This window comes from Microcebus murinus, chromosome 21 (assembly GCF_040939455.1).
Source record: "Microcebus murinus isolate Inina chromosome 21, M.murinus_Inina_mat1.0, whole genome shotgun sequence".
In the NCBI taxonomy this organism is placed as follows: Eukaryota; Metazoa; Chordata; class Mammalia; order Primates; family Cheirogaleidae; genus Microcebus; species Microcebus murinus.
In genome coordinates this window covers 17,357,835-17,363,673 of record NC_134124.1, presented here as the reverse complement: position 1 = coordinate 17,363,673, position 5,839 = coordinate 17,357,835, and positions in this window count along the sequence as shown.

The window sequence follows — 5,839 nt, the reverse complement described above, 5'->3', positions numbered from 1 at the left end:
TTTCTGTAATTGCTAATATGTGTATTGTTGTGAGGCCGCCATGGTGTTTGGTGGAGAGCCCAGGAATGGGGGCAGAGGCTCTGAGTTCTAATCCTGAGCTCTGTCATTTACTCCCACCAGATCTGAGGGGCCGCGTCCCTCAGAAGCCTCAGTTTTACGAATCAGGTTAAGGAGTCCAGCCTCACCCACTTGAGAATGTCATTGTGGGACACATGAGAGTATGTGGGTGAACACATTTTAAAAAGATAAGGTACTCTACAGATGTCAGCGATTTTTATTATTTTACCATTTTCTCCCATGATGGCCAGAAGAGACATGAAGGGGACCTCCTGTTCTCCTATTCTCCAAGCCATGCTGAACTACCTCTTGTTCCAACCACTTGGGAGCTGAGAAAACACTGATCTGTGGTCCAGGAGACCTGGTTAGAGCAAACACGAGCAGGCGCCACTGATGGAGGCTCACTATGGGCCAGGAAATGTACAAAGTGCATCCCGTATATGATGTCACTAAATTATCCTCAGAACCTTCCAAGGAGACAGTATCTTTTCCACTTTACAAGGGAGGACACTCAGGCCCCAAGAAGTTAGGGGACCGGTGTTAAGTCATACAGTTTGTAAGTGGCAGAGCCAGACGTCAACACTGGCCTACTTGGTTTTAAAGCCTGCGTTCATAGCCTCTAAATTTTGACACTGCTTCGGCTGCCTGATTTTAGACAAGTGACTTCTCTCTGGGCCTCAGTTTCCCTCTGTGTAAAATGAGAAGGTCAGGTTGATGACCTTCTGAGGGTACTTTCTAATCCACCTTTGCTCTTTCCACTTAAGAGGCTTCTTAATAAGGGGCCGATCTCAGCACCGATGGTGGGGGCACTTGTGGCTTTTCCTCCAGCCTTCGGTAGCCCTCTGAGCTGGTCACTTTCCTTGAGCCCCTCAAGTAGGACAGGAATGCTGATGTATTTGAAATTACCAGGCACCTTAACCAGATGGAGATGCTGTGTGAGCACTAACATAGCATCTATATATATAATAGCAGGGGCACTATCTTGATTCAATGGGAACAGCACTGAGCAGAGGTTCGTAGAGAACTAGATTTTTAGTCCTAGAACTACGCCTAGCTAGTTGGAGAGAGTGGACATCCACTGAGTTTGCCTTCCCAGTGTCCTTCCCCTTTTTCTGGAAACAGTGCCCTGATTTTGCCTTGGGGAACCACCATGTATCCACTCCCAGGCTATGTGACTTCCGAGGAGCAAACTCTACCCTGACTCCCGGAGAAGGCACACGCCCCAGGTTTGATTCAGTACCTTCAATCCGCTGCCCAGGACTTGGCGTGAGCATGTGATCCAAAGGTTCATGAGCCCTTGGAGTTTGATCAATAATATGAGAAAGGGGGCAATCTTTACGCTGGGGTTGGCAAACCCAGATGAACGAACCCGGAGCCGAAGGAAACATATTCCCAGGCTGCACAGCAAAAGCACGACTGAAGCAGGAGAAAACGAATCCGAGAGATGGAGCAGAGGCCTGTTGGTGTCACTGGAGCTCCTGCTTCCCCTGGTGCCTGGTGCAGGCTCCGCCTGTGCTTGCCAGTCACACAGTCCGGCTTGCATTTGCTCAAGCTGCATTAGAATGGGTTTTTGACATTTGCTGCTAAAAACACCCTCACTAAATCTCTTGGTGACCTTGAGCAAGTTCCTTCCCTTCTTTTGGGATTACTTGCCTCATCTGAAATGAGAGAGAACATTGAAACTCTAAAATCCTTCATGGCACCAGAATTCTATAGTTCTATAGCAGAGCCACCGCACCCAGCTGGAGATGCTCAATAAATGGTAGCTGTCATTACGGTAGGATGACGAGGGTGATAATTGTCATTGCCATTGTTAGCTTCTGCTGAAAACAGATACACGAAACCCGGCGGGCAGTGTGGACAGAGCTAACACCCGCCCGCACGGCAAGTGAGACGAGCGCTTGTGTCCTCGTTCCCGCTCACCGGGAGAAGCCACTTGCTGAAACCACTGACCTCTCCCCGTCCCCAGTCCGCCCTCCGCCAGCACATTCAGAAACCTGGAAATGTGTCGGCGCCCATACCTACTCACATGAATATGCAATTAGGCCACTTTTAATTGTGCAAATGCCGTGCTAGGTCAGATGTACCTTTGGAGACTGGACCTAATGTGGCTTGGCATGAAAACGCCTCAAGATATCATTGACTCGGGCTTTCTCTCTTTCTGTCACTCTGTGTCTCTGTCCCTCACTGTCTGTCTCTGTCTGATACACACATGCACATGCACACAATCATGCACATGAGCATACACACATTTGCACATGGACATGTGTGCGCACGGACACACAGACATGTGCATGGACACACAAACACGTGTGCACATATGCACACACACGTACACACATATGCACACACACACACACAGTTCTCTTTATCATTCCCAGCAGCTCAACAGCCAAAGGCCCCAGCATCTCACTTGGTCAGCCCCTGCCTCCTGTCTGGCCCTTCTGTCATCCATTGCTCACACAGATCTTTCCAAACCCCTTCAGTGATTTCCCAGCACACATCCAACAACGCCCCAGCTCTTTACCAGGACCTGTGCGGCCTGACTCTACCCTCCTCCGGGCTCTGTCCCGTGCACTCCTGGAACTCGGGTTGCCCCGGCCTCCTCTCAGCTCTCGGGACCCCCCACCGCTCCCTGGCCGGGCCTTCTCCCCAGGCCCACTCCTCACCCCTCCCTCATCCCCCAATTTTCCCACCTTCTCTTGCCCTTGATTCTTGGCTCAGATGCCACCTCCTCAAAGTCCTTCCCTAAAAAATATACCCAAATCACCTCCTCCTTCTCACCTCTATCACCTGCCATGGTGACACCGTGTCCATTTCCTTCAAAGGATTGTGAAAGCTGCTCATACAACCTGGGTCGTTCTTGTCACAGCCAACTAAATGGGAGTGCAGGAACCATGGAGGAAAGCACTCAGGGCACATCACATTGCTCCAAGAATGTGGTTCTCTGCAGGCCTGGCTGCTGACACTGCCTGTTGTAACCTGAGAGCAGTTTTACCTACTGGCTACCGGAATAACCTGCTGGGCCTCCAACACTAACTTTACCCACCGTTGTCAACCTGCTGCGACTCCAAGACTAACTTTACCCACCATTGTCACTCACCCATTCGCTCTTGCTGGCTCCCCAGAGCTTTACTATTGCCCAGGAGCTTTCTTCCAGAACAATACATAGCATTTCTCCTTTTTATAAAACTTCCAACTGGCCAGGTGAGGTGGCTCACTTCTGTAGCTCCAGCACCTTGGGAGGCCAAGGTGGGAATATCACTTGAGCCCAGGAGTTTGAGACCAGCCTGGCAACATTTTTCTCTACAAAAAATTTTTTAAAAAATTAGCCTGGCATGGTGGTGGTGGCACATGTCTGTGGTCCCAGCTACTCAGGAGGCTGAGGTGGGAGGATGGCTTGAGCCCAGGAATTCCAGATTACACCCCAGTCTGGGTGAGAGTAAGACCCTGTCTCTAAAAAAAGTTAAAAAAAAAAACCCTCCAGCCTTCTCTTTGTTCTTCAGTTTTACCAAAGACCACCCAGTCTGTGTGTATGCCCCAAACTGTGACTTTTGTTTCTCAGTTAAAACATTTTAAATTTAGAGATTCATCTCTATATTTTATTTGACTTTAATAGCATTTACTGCAATTTGCAGTTATGTTTCTCATTTATTGCCCACTTTCCCCACTAGACTGTGTCCTCCCCTGAGCCATCTAATAGATTGTTACAGAATGTTTGTATGCCCCCAAAAATCCATACATGGAAACCCTAACCCCCAGTGTGGCTATATTTGGAGAAGGGGCCTCTAGGGAAGTAATTAAGGTTAAATGAATGAGGTCATAAGGATGAGGCCCTGATCCGATAGGATTAGCGTCCTTGTAAGAAGAGACACCAGAGAGTCCCCCCACCAGAACCCCGTGTGCACGCACTGGGGGAAGACCACATAAGGACATAGAGAGGCTGTATCTGCAGCCGGCTACAGCCAGAAACCAGCTCTGCTAGATCTTAACCTGGGACATCGTCCATCCTCTAGAACTGTGAGAAAATAAATATCAGTTGTCCCCGCCACTCAGCCTGTGGCATTTTGTTGTGCAAATGTACCCACAGGGACTTGTTTTGTTTGCTCACCAACTTCATCCCACTTCCTGCCATAGCACTCACCACATGGCGAGGACTTGGCGAACATCCGTTGAACGAGCGAGTGAATCTTCCCATTTGTACTGCACTGCCGGGCACCTAGGAAGTGGTGACAGCTGTCCACTCATCGTGTTCTTTCCCTCTCTGGGACTCAGTTCCCCGATCGGTGAGGTAGTACAACTCAACAAGATGGCTTCCAAGTCCCCTGTAGTGACAAAATGATATGACAAAGACGGCTTCCTTCTGCAGGGCACTGACCGTGACCCAGGCACTGCACTTGTTCGTTTCTCATTTAATCCTCACTCCGGCCTACAGACACCCTCATCAGCATTTACAGCCGAGGGTCACCAAGGCAGAGAACAGCGTCACCAGAAAGGGAGGAGTGAGGTTACCATTACAAGCATTGTCCTTTATCCTGAGATTGTGTCCTTCCAGCTTCTAGGGGTCGAAATATTCTCTCTTTTGAGAAATGATGTTGATATTTTAAAGGTCCTTATAGAAAGGAAGGAGAATTTGGCTATCTATGCCAGTCCTTAAAATTTATTTGGAAATTTCATTGGTGCACGAAGTCCCAGTCTTGAGTGTCATAAACTATGCACGTGGAAGGCTTTTAAAATATTTTAGAGTATCTTCGATGCACTAGTCAGGTGCAAGAGCACAGAACAACTAAGCTACAGCTGCAGAGGTGCATTCCAAGAGGCCTGAGTTGAAATCAGAGCTCTGCCTCTAGTATTAACTGAATCACCTTAGGCACGGGAAGTAAACCCCTCTGAGCCTCAGTTTCCTCATCTATAAAATGGGAGTAGTAATAGTGACTACCTCATGTAACACACTTAGTCTAGAGCTTGGCACACAGGAAAGACTTGATACACGTGAGCTTGACTTGATACACGTAACAAATATGTGATACACGCATTTATTATTTAGGTATGCAGGGTGGTCACGGTCATTAGCCATGGTCTCTGAGGAAGTGCCTGGGGGTACAAAGATGGGGTGGTGAAATCCCATTGGGTAGGGGTTTCGTTTTTGTCTCTGGAGTCCCCAACTTCTAGCCCAAAGGGGTACTAACAGTTCATTGCCACCAGACTGTATGACCTCGGGCAAATCATTTCCCAGCCTTCTGCCTTGGTTCTCTAATCTATTAAAAAGGAAGCGATTACTCCCACTCCATAGAACATCGGAACTCAAACTTTGGCCAGTATCAGAATCACCTGAGGAACTTGGGAAAAATAGGTCCAAAGGTCCAGGTCTATGCTACTTCAACAAGCCTGAGCCTCCGTGTTTACTATCTCTCCAGACGATTTGACACATACCACGGTTCGAAAGTGCCATGAAAGAATGAAAGGAACAAGCCTCTCTGTTTGCTCTAACAGATCATAAGAGATGATTATCGTTATGTAAATCCCATTTATTTCACCCTTTATGGAGAAGTCAAGGCTGTCCTCACACAGGTTGCACGTGCTCCCTCCACCAAGGGAAGCTGGGCCAGAAGACATCCCCCCCAAGCCACTGGGGTCTTCACACCTTTGGAAATCATCTGCAATGTGGTACCCATTTCACAAAGGGGAAAATGAGGCTTGAAGGGGAGCAACACCTTTCCCCAGGGTGCAACAGCTTCGGTTAGAGCCACGGTGGAACCCAGGGCTCCAGATGCCTGGGCCA